General features: G+C 39.5%; 1 long non-coding RNA gene across 2 annotated transcripts in view; it reads right to left on the reverse strand.

The window, feature by feature from the left end:
- Positions 1-5,809: 5,809 nt before the first annotated feature.
- Positions 5,810-11,902, reverse strand: part of LOC113947687 — a 7,066-nt gene continuing 973 nt past the window's right edge. For both annotated transcript variants that reach the window (XR_003527834.1, XR_003527835.1), the window contains exons 2-3: positions 9,261-9,399; positions 5,810-6,363 (exon numbers count right to left, since the gene is read on the reverse strand). This is a non-coding gene — a long non-coding RNA (uncharacterized LOC113947687). The remainder of the gene's footprint in view (positions 6,364-9,260; positions 9,400-11,902) is intronic.

Below are 11,902 nucleotides of genomic sequence, written 5' to 3' on the forward strand. Positions count from 1 at the left end.
GCTATTTGGGAGTTCTTTGTCCTAGTTGAGAAGAACAAACAGGTACCTCTCCTGAAGAAAAATTGGTTCAAAAAATTTTAAAATATGCCAGAGAAGGAAGGTTGCTACTGTCATCCTTCTCTCCCCATCAGCTCATTCTTCACAGAGTCTGAAGAGGTTCACTTTCCTCTTGCACGTTAATTTATAGCACCTGTTCCCTGAAGGCTGATTCCCACCCAGGCCATTGCCTGTTGTAAAATTCACCTGTTGAAGTGATTGTGTTTTACATACAAAATTTTAAGAGTCAAGAAAAAAGAGCAGGGGTAAGACTTCTGACCTGGAGAAGAGAGAGGAGGAGGCATGATTTTAAACAGCCATAAATGATGACATGATTTAAAATCATGTAGGAGACATGATTTTAAACAGCCTCTGAAAAACTAAACAACAGCACCTGCAGCAAAGCTGAGTTACTCCAGCTGAGGATCATCACCACGAGATGAAGGTGGGAGCCTTCAAGGGTTTGCTCTATATCAGAACAGATTCCTTAAGAGGAAGAGAAAGCATCTGTACAGAAAATACCAGGTCAAACAAAGCAAAGGGAACAAAGTTCAAGCTTCCAATGCATGCAGAAGCAAAACTTCCCAAGCAAAGGGCAAACTTTTTTTGGAGGGTGAGGAGGGGAGAGGGGTGTGTGTGTGGGTAAACCTTTGCCTTAGACCAGGTAACAGCTGAACAGTTTTTAAACATTACAGTTTTGAGTTTTAGACTGTCCTCAATCTTTTTGTGTTTAGTCTAGACTTGACCAACCAGCAGTTCTGTCTTTTATGGAACACAAATGCTCTGCCATCCCCAGTTCTGGCTGCCACATCTGAGAGCTACAGTCTGTCTGGGAGAACAGTATTCATGACACCAGGTGTGTTTTCTGGTGAACAGCCTTCTAACCACACAAGAAAAAAGGAAGGGTGTTAACACTTAACACAATGGGAAGTGTAAATACATTACTGTGACCAGATTAAATGGATGCACACTGAGGAATCAAAATCTACTGATAAAGTGCTGTAAGAATCGGGATAGGAGATTCTTAAAAACTTGTGAACTTGCCAGAGATACATCTGCACCATCCATCCCATAAAGCAACCTCAAATGAATATCCCCTAAAGTGATGAATAAGTTCTTATTTCAGTTAATTGAGACATCTTGAAAAGCATATGAAACACGTTTAATCAGCATTCCCAAATTTGTGGGCAGCTTAATCTCTCAAAACTGTAACTTTAGGAGAGTCATTACCAGCAAAATGACTGCAATTTTTTCAATGCAACTAAGAATTAATGAACTTACATTAATATTTAGCCATTTTATGCAGATGGCATGCAGCAAATGTCTGTTTTGCTCAGATCAAATTTAAGGTAAATACACATTTAGATACCTGTGAACAGCTCTGGCTTTCTTAAAATTGACATTTGTAAGACTGCATTAACTTCCAGATCCACACTGGTAGTGAATTCTCAACATCTATAAACAGTAGGTAATTGCATTTCAGTTTGTGATGTTTCATGGTTTTTTTACACCACTTAGCCAAATATCAAGCATAGTATTTCCAAATAATTCATTTCAGTTACTTCAATGCTCCCCATCCTAATAATCTTTTAACATGATGCAGTGTACTGAGATCAAAGCCAAGCCTTTTATGAAAGTCCAGAACTCCAGAATGCCATTTACAGCCTCATACTCCAACTGATGTATCCAGAGAGCTTCTAGAGCAGAACCTAGACCAAAGTGGGTTTGGGGATAACAGGCTGATTTAAAGGATTTCTCACTTTTCCAAGTATCCTGCAAAGCAACAGCATTTTTGACAGAATATCCATGTTTTGATGAAGGAATCAGAGGTCTGAATGGTTAACATAGACACAAAAGCTAAAGCAGAGAGCAGAAAATCTGCCCTCTTGCTGCTCCCTGGACAGACACCAGCACACTTCCATTTTCTCATCCTCCTCTCACAAGATACTTCTCTTCTTCCTCGTTCCCTTCTCCCAGGACTGTATTGTTCCCATAGTCATTACTGTGATATTTAGCTACTGAAGCAAGTCCATGTCAGATGCCTTTCACTGCTGTAAAAGTAGCTCTGCTTTCAGCCAAGCTCAGTTATAGATTCTTCTCTTGAACCAAGGGACTCGAACACGATGGTTTTGCTGGCAAGTTTCTGCCCTGGTTCTATCCAGTGAAAACTCCAGTGGAATGTTTATGCCTGAATGGCTGTAGACTGATGCAAGAAAAAATCCACCAAAGTGATTTACAGTTAAACTTCAGAAGAAATAAAGACTCCCCATTTCAACTGGGTTCAGTAGGGTTGGGCTGCAATGGAACCAGAGGGCTCCAAAATGGAAGCTGAGTCCTGTCCACAGCTGGCATTTAATGCTCAGTTAATTGAGCTTAACTGCAACTATCAATCCATCAGCTGTTTAACTGCAACTATCATTGCTTTCTGCTTTCCATGGCACCTGAGGGATTAGATTTTATTATGAATGACTTACAGATGCTAAACCCTCTGCACAAAATCTGCAAGCCTTTAATGGTAAGGTATACTACAGACAATACCTGTCTTACTAGTTTAGAATCCTAAAGGTATTATTTTGGCTTTCCTTTTTTTTTTTTTCCTAAATTAAGACAATAATGGTAAGGTTTATTATCATTATTGCTACTCATTTTCAAAGAAAAAAAGACAACTATACACTTTTGACTCTCTAGACAGTAACACAGCTGCAACTCACACCAGTTGCTGTAGACATTGTGTTGGTGGCAAACTCATCACCAGTAGGTAGAATGTTGGAATGAAGACATAGTGAGTTTGAGACAGTACTTTAGGAGTACCATTGTGAGCTCATTCAGATACTTGCCAGCAACTGCAGCTGCTTCTTAAAATTTAATAAAAACATCAGGAAAAAAACACCTTTTTTTTTTTTTTTTTTAATAAATCTCTGGACTAGGAATTCTCCAGAACAACCTAGAGAAAGAAACCCTTTTAATTCCTTGAAATGCTGGTGTGCAGCATCTGCTGTATCTCACTGTACCTGACACATGTCATGAATCACATTCCCAAACTGTGGTGTTGGTCTCAAACAGTGTCAGAATACACACTGTAACAGAAAGAAGGAAATAATTGTCTTGCTGGACACCCTCCAGGGCCCAGTACTTTGTCCTGCCATTGTACCACAGCCATCCTGTGACCCAGACAGCCCCTGTACTAACAAGCTCTAAGCTCCCTCAAGAGTAGTTTCTATGCAAAGTTCTCCTCAAAATTACAAAAATGCTGTGCATTCCAAAGCCTGCACTTAGAACTCTAATTTCAAGATCTCTTTGTAAAAGCCTGCTGAATTTAGTGGTATGATCACAGTATTAAGTGATTTTTCAAAACTGAAATAACCAGAAAATACCTACGAAAAAAGGGAACACTGAAACACCCCAACTTGCATTTATATTCTCCAAAAGTGCAAAGATGCTGTAGCAACACTGACATATTTGCCAGGATCAACTACTTGATTAAACTTGATTTGTCATAAACCAGATGTATCTTTTAATCCCTTACTTTTAAATAAATATTTCTACTACTTAGTACTTGAAAATTGTCAAAGCACAGTTGTTCTGTTAAAGACAAACCTTTAAATAGAACTTTGCCTACTTCTGATTTATGACCATTAACTACACTTCAGTTCCAACACCATCTGATAGAAAGAGAAATTAGCATTTTCTCAGTACAATTTCTTCAGACACCAGGAGCAACAAAACTTGCTTTGGGATATCTGCAAATAAATGTATATCCCCTTTGTTTCAAAGAGTTTTGTTGAGCCATTGTCCTTTGTGCTCCAAGGTAAAAAAGTCACTGTTTAAAGAAGTGCTGCATAGCAATGCAATACTCTTGGTATAAATGTTACAGCAGATATCAGCCACAGCCTTGTTTTACTACGTTGTTATAACACTGGAAAAGAGCAAGCAACACCAAGAGGCAATGTTTCTCCACAAATGTTCCTAAAATAATCCGACAGTTTAAAAGTTCAAACTAAAGCCAACAAAAATCTAACCCAGCTCTCAAAGGGCTGTTTAAGTGTGTGTTGGCTACAGAACCATCTCTATTTCAGGACTGGGAAAACGCCTGGCGAGGAATCCACGGGAAAGGACGAGAAACCTCTGCAGTTGGAAAATGTGGTATTTATAGAAGTCACTCTTTGGATCATTTGCTGTGGGGAAAGACACTTGCATGCAAAGCCCAGCCCTTCAGTCTTCTTCAGAGGCTTCCCCCCTGTCTGTGCCCGCAGGACACAGGGCTGGGGTTTTCTAGCCTGGAAACTGAGTTAAGCTCTCATGAAACAATGTATAACACAGCAAGTTCTTGTCCCTGAACTGCTTCAAAGATGACTTTTTTATTTAGTTTTCAAACAACATTCTCACCACTTGTAACACAATAGCTGGGAGGCAGGTTCAGTGAGAGACAGAACAGCTAAATATTCCTGTGGAAACCTCGTGAACGGAAGAGCACCTTCGAGATTTCTTCTTTGGGGGTGGTGGTGATATTGCAGTGCTACAAATCTAACTCAGATGAATCAATTTATGCACACTGGGCAAACATTCTATACTTTAGATTTGTATGAAGAAAAGGGTTATATTCTCTACATTATTACTACACTGGGAGAAAACAGAAACCAGCTGCCCGATCCATAACTCTGATTAGACCTTCCTGTAGCAAAAATGATCTGGATTAGTGGCAAAGAGGGTGTTCTTGGGAGGCACAGTACCCACACAACCTTTTGACAACATTGTTACTGGCTCTTCACTAGTTCAGTAGAACTCTCTGTGAAATCTGTTCAGTATGAAATGGGCAAGGTGCTGTTAAAGCTTTTCTGCTTCCAATTTTCAGAAAGTACAGTGCAATGTTCTAAAAATGAAAGGCACCATACAGTGAAAACTCACACTACTTCTCCAGCACAGATAAATATTGAACTTCTGTTGAAAAATAAAACAAAAACAAAGAAGAGAGTTACAAAAAAGCACAGCAAAATAACCCCCCAATGCAGTGCTCACACTGATATCAGCTGTAGTCATTTGACTGTCTCTGTAGTGAGGCACCTTCAGTCTCAACTGCAGCCAATATTTTCTAACTGGAAAGCTACAAAATACATGCCAAGAGAAATCTGAAATAGAAAGTTGCAGAGGAAACATAATTCCTAGCTAGAAACACAACTTCCATTCCTCCTGCTGTGTAATAATCATAATTCCAGTTGTGGAAAAGATTGTTTTTCTTAATGGCATTCTAAGCTTTAGAATTAAATTCCTACCCAACTTTTTGGTTGTTGGTGATAACTGCAGAAAAAGAAAGGGTTGCACCCAGAGAGCAGGCAGAGTTTGGGATGTATTCAGCTCAAAGCATATTCAAATGTTAACTGTGCAGATTATTAAAGCACACTGAGCCACAAAAGGTGGGTATGTAACTGCAATACATGTGTTTAAATACAAGGTCCCACAATACTAAATTTACCCAGATGAAAATACTGACAACACTTACCAAGATTCTTTAAGTAATTTTTGGAGTGACAGATTTTAGTTTCTAATAAGTATTAATAAGCTTAAACTGAAAAAATAAAACTGTTCTCCTTTAGTAAAAAGTGACTTTGCATCTCCTGCAGAACACTAAGAAGCTGTAGAGCCAGACTGAAAGAACCAAACTGGCTGATAAGTACTTCCAAGTATTTTCTTGCATTCTTACTGTGAGTGATAAAAAGAAAGATGTAAATGCTGTAGCACGTGCAGCTATGCTGGCATTATTATCAGTTAATCCAAGAAGACCCACATTGTACAATGAATTCCCAACCCAGGACTGAAAACATGGCAAAGGTACTGATATTGTGTTAGTGGGGAGAAACCACAACTTTTCATCTGGGAGCAGGGGGAGGGGAAGAGACTCCTTCCCTCTGCACCTCTAAAAGAAGAATCACCAGTTTTCAGCAGCAGAAAAGGAATGGCAGAAGTGGTGACTGAGTTTTACAGCACTCTTGGTCTGATCAGTCCTTGCTCATGTGGACAAAGTGCTGCAGCCTTTTCACTCAAAACATTCATCATCACAGTGGATTTATTGTTCTATTTCAGCATTACTGCAGCAATTCTAGGAAAAGTGACAAGCTGGGAATCATAGGACTATGTTAAAATGTTAAAGTTCAGATATTGCAGAAATCTTACAACACAAAAGAAATCTGTATGTTCACATAAGCACTGCAGAAATTCACACTGAAAGGCAAATCCCAGGAGTTTGTGAAGGCATATTATTCAAGTGGAATAGCTTTGAATTATGTTTCTCTTGCTGTTCAAGAAGAAGTGTCTATGGACTGAAAACTCAGCCTGCAAAGGATAGAAAAAGGCATGCAAGGAATTGGGAATCAGGAATGCAAGCAAGATTACAGAACAATGAATTCACCCAAAGGAAACTTCAGCCTGTTTCCCAGGCCAGACATCCAAGTTCAACTCTAGCATGGCAAGGGCTTACACCTAAGAAGGAATAGAGGTCTCCAGAAAATATAGAACTGGAGGATTGACTTTTCGTAACTAGGGAATGCATAAAAGAATGCACTTCCTATGAGGGTGTATTTTAAAATACATATTCTTTTTAAAAAATCCACAAACAAAAACCCCAACCAGACAAAAACATATCTTTGATGTGGGTTATAAATCTAGTTGAATGACAGTCAAACTATTGATACGTAGCAAGAAATAAATACTCAATTCAGAGCTCACTGGATGGCCTCAGCAAGGGGAGGTTGTATACAAATTTAATCTACTTACCCACTCCTGCCAGATCCCCAATCAAAACAATAGTCCTTTCTGACAGCATCTCCCCCACTTGGAATATGCCTCTTTCCCAAAATTAAGCACAGCTTATTCCCTATTTACAGGATACAGGACACCCAAGACAAACAGAATGACTTTATTATTCTTATCATTATTGCTGTGCCACACATTCAGGAACAGAAGATGTTTCACAGCACTGCTTAGTCCATCTTTCTGTCCTGAAGCAAGATTCAAAAATAGATGTCTGTCCAAACTATCCTTATCCTACATCAACTCCACCACATCCCCCCTGGTCAGAAAATAATTCTGTTATTTACACATGGTAAATGCCATCTTTCTTCTGGAAAATTGAATTGCTTTTTCACCCCTTATCCTTGTAAGACTCTTATTGATCACTAGCCTCCTAATGACCAAAATAATTAAATCCAAAAACCTAACATGCTGTGGACTGTTAAATCCGTGTCCAGGCTTCATCTTCTAGAACAAACAAACATAAGTAATTTAAAAATTGTTCATAGTGTACAGAGGCAAATATATTTATTTTCACTTCCCTTTTCCAGTCTCCTTTCAAATCCCCAACAATACTTTCCCATGCAACACATGGTTTAAGTATAGAACTTGTCAGTGCTACTGAGAGAGAAATCACTGCTCTTGCATGAAGAAAGGTAGGAAAAAAATCACTGCTGAAGTGTTACCTATAATTAATCATTCAGTTTGATTTTTTTTGTTATGCAATTATTCTCCAGTTTGCATCTGATCATTTAATTTTGCGTTCCAAATGCAGTATTTTATAATTTAACCTTTCTGTATTTTATTTCATTTTATTGATTTCAGATTACAGTTGCAGTTCACAATTTGGCTTTGTAATCTTGCCCTTAAAGTGCTTGCCTAAAACATGGAGACAGAATATGTCTTCATATAACCACACATCAGCAAGAATTAATAAGTTAAGAAGCTGATCCATTGTCTGCATGCCTTCCACACACATATTATCTGTTCCACTCCTTCTTTATTTATACTAATGACATCAGAAGTATTTTGTGCTCTGCATCCAAGTCCCACAGGTTGTAATTACTGACCTGCTACAACAGCATAATTCACCTGTTTACATCATGAAAAGACAGGGTAAGTTGGGCATTGTTTTTTATGTTAAGGAAGACTATCCCCAATGTAAAAAAAAAAAAAACCACCCACAAAAAATTGGGGGTGGAGAGGTAGCCAATTATTACTGTTTAGTGTAAAAACCATGGTGTTTTAGAGAAAAATAGTAGCTAATGCACCAGAGATGTTTTAAATATTTTAAAAGAATTATGTGTCAAATTTCTACAGCAAGAACATGATTAAAAATGGACAATGTGTTCTAAATGTTAGAATGTGAAGTATGCACAGAGTTTCTCTCTCCTTTTTTTTGGAAGCAACCTTTCAAATAAACACCTTTTCCCAAGGTTATCTACTAACAACTATAAAAAAAGTTGGTAGAACATTTGCACATATTTTTCCTTGTTCTCTCCTTGGCTATTTCTTTGTTAAAATGGTAAAAAGGTTAGAAGGGTTTACTGCTGCTGTAGGCTCCCAATTCTTCACATTTTTGAGTCAAAATATATCCCAAAAGTCCAACTGGATACTCATGTGTTTATATGGCCAAGGGCACCACTTGACAATCTCTAGGATGAAACTAGGAAGTGGGACCACATTTTATCCTCCAGTCTTAGCCAAAATTCAGTGCTAAGTAAGGTGGTTCAGTTACAAACAAAAATAATTTTTCATACAGGTGCTGCCTTGTAATTAAGCTGGACTGGATTTACAAATTCTCATTTCCCATCATTCTGTGGCAGCCAGACAACATTCACTCATATCTGAAAGCCCATCCTGACCTAGGGAATTTATGACAGTCTTTTTGAGCAAGCCATATTCCAGCTACTTCTTCATTCTGCATCCATCACATACTCTCTAGGGCAATAGTAACCATTTCCAAGGAAAGTCAGCCCTTAACTGTAAAAAACCAGGAAGCATTCTTTCCACAAAACAAATAAAAAAACCAAGAGACTTTTCAAGACAGCAGGAAGTCTGGTTCAAAGAGAACATCCTGGAAATACACTGTGTGTTGATGTTGCAAAAATCAATTAGCACATAGCAGGAGGAGCACGTTAAATGCTTCTTGGAGAAATAGTAACGTGTTGCTTCTTTTTTGTATTACCTGTTATTTTATTTTAACTAAGTAGGCCTCCTGCCCTATCTGGAGTACCTTCTGCAGTCTCACACCACCTGACTGTGAATTAGAACCAGCAGCAGCAATTTCAATGGGTTGCTGAGACCAGCAGCAGTAATTATGTCACAAACTGTAGGCAAAGAGCTGCAAGAGCAGTGGAGAAGTCTGGACCTTACAAAACTTTAAAGTTCTGGAGATACAATAAAGTGAGCAATCCTTAATTAAAAACAACAGAGGATACCTCAGAGCTGCCCCAAAGCAGCGCCTTCAGCTCCAGTAACATTTCCTTCCACTGGCATGTTTCTTCCTCTTTTGTTCTGAAGTCAGAAGCTCCATCCTTTCCAAGGCCTATGCAAAGCTGGAGAACAGCTAGTCATGTTCTAAGGGAGAGAAAACACAGTTTAGTGTACTTCCCAGGGCAACACACTTTTAATTCAGCTTTTAAATTCTCTTGCAGGTAAAAATAGATCCATTCATATAATGGAAAAGTTATTTTTACCAGAGATTGCCTGGTTTTGCAGTCTGGTGCAGCTCCCTCGGTTTCAGTGGAATTTTGTGGTTTACTCTCCAACCATCAGATTCTTGGTTCTGTTTTCCAGAGTAAGGAAGGACACTTTCCCAAAACTCAACAACAACACAATTCCAAATTGGTTGTTATGCTTTCCTTCAGCCTCACACCACAGGGACACGTGACAGCACAAAAGCCAGCTGGTGACTTGGATTGGGAAGCAGGGCCTGTGTGCATGTGCCACCATTGCCAGAGCCTGGGCAATACAGACAAGAGCTGCCACCTCCTCCTCACAACGGCTGACTATTGGTAACCCATCCCAATATAAAGCAAAACTAATTACCTGATGCAGACAGTTCCCAATTCCAAAAGGATTTAACTTCCACTGGACTAATATAACACTGCTATCCACTGCCATTTCAGTCATCTGACTTAAGATTTGGGAACTGGAACTATTATAACTGGTAGTTATAATCCATCCACACAACTGCACAGGATCATTCACTAAGGACTGGGGAGGAATTTTTTTTTTTTTTAAACATATGTAGCAATAAAACCAAACTGGAACACTGGGAAAATATAATACTTACATTTATTTATCAAAAGAATTTGCAAAGCTACAGTTCCTTGATAGAATTTTCAGGTTGCATCTTGCCTGCCACAGTGGAGAAAGGTTGCCCATGTTGCAAACAGCAGTTTGTGCTGGGCTGGGCTAGGGGTAATATCCTCAGTGGTAGCTGGGATGGGGATTTGTTGTGCATTGATGACACAGGGATGTTTCCATCACTGCTGAGCAGTGCTTACACAGAGTCAAGGCCTTTTCTGCCCCTCACAGCACCCCCAGTGAGGAGGTGGGGGGCACAAGAAACTGGGAGGGGATGCTGCTGGGTCATCCCTGGGGATGGCTGAACACCTGCCTGCCTTGCCTGTGGGAAGTGGTGAATGAATTCCTTGTTTTGCTTTACTTGCACACGTGGCTTTTGCTCGACCTGTCTTATCTCAACCCATGGGTTTTCTCACTTTTACTCCTCTGACTCCCTCCCCCATCCCACCAGCAGGCTGTGAGTGAGTGGCTGTGCAGGGCTTAGTTTCCAGCCAGGGTTAAACCACAACACAGTTGGTCTGGCACAAACTGACTGATGGTTTTACAGTTGCTGGACATCAATTAAATTAAAAGCACTCGATGTAATTTTCTTCAACATTACTGATTCATTTGCATGCATATGACCAAATAATTCCAATTTCAGTACAAGTGCGTTATGTTCATTTCATATTATGTGCACTTTAAATATTTACTTTCCTATGCCTTCCTCAAAATTACACAATGAATAAGTAGGAACGAAGAAATTATTTTACTATCAGAGCAAATTTACTTTTGGTTCCTGATGTATCCTACTGGATTGTACCTCTTCTGAAAGTTGGAGTCTTTCTTCTTCAAATATTCTCTTTTATTTCAATATATCCCAACCAAAAATGAGCAACAGAGAACAAACAAAATATGACCACCCAGTGCAACAAAGGAAATTCAACAGAAATTATTTACAGTGCCTGCAGTGGTGCAGACATTTATATGCATTTATTTCATCTCCTCCACTCAGTAATTGCTTCATCTCTATACTAAACTCTCTGCTTTGGATCCCAAGATTGCAGTTAAAATCCTCTCAGGCATTTCAGCCGTGGAAGTCACATGGCTGAAGACAACACAACAACACAATGTTCCAGTATCAACAGCCTTCATAGCTCAGAAAAAGAAACTATGGAGAACTTCCCTTCAGCTTTCTGAAGACCATCAAAAGCACCTCTTGGTGCACATTCTGCAGAGGAAGCCACTGACTGGAAGCACGGGTGACAATTCATCTCTACTCACTGCATATCTGTTTTAATTTACAGTTGTTCCATATCCTTAATTAAGTTTTTAGAAATCCATGCATACCTAAAATATACACAGATTTCTAGCAAAATAGATGAGTAATAATAATAAAGGTTGTAGTACGGCATGTCCTACCCTCTTTCATAAGTTACATATGGAAAAAACCCTGAGAGGAAAAGCTCTACTGAACAGTAATTTGATTTTGGTGAGAAATCTTACCACCACCCCATCACTGGTAAGGAAAAAAAAATCCTTGCTTTTTAGAACCACTGGAGTTAAATGACCTGTTTTTCTCCCGACAGTTGAAACAGAATTAATGGTCTAAATACAACTTTACTTGGATCTTACTTTCCTTAGCACCACGATCCGCACTCTGCCCCAGCCCACCCACACTGCGTGGGGTGCGGGCAGGCCGGTCCCCTCATGCCCTGGCTGGTCCCCTCACACTCTGGCCAGTCCCCTCACGCCCAGGCCAGTCCCCTCACACTCTGGCCAGTCCCCTCAC

Source organism: Corapipo altera, unplaced genomic scaffold (assembly GCF_003945725.1).
Source record: "Corapipo altera isolate COAL_440 unplaced genomic scaffold, ASM394572v1 50, whole genome shotgun sequence".
NCBI classification, from domain to species: Eukaryota; Metazoa; Chordata; class Aves; order Passeriformes; family Pipridae; genus Corapipo; species Corapipo altera.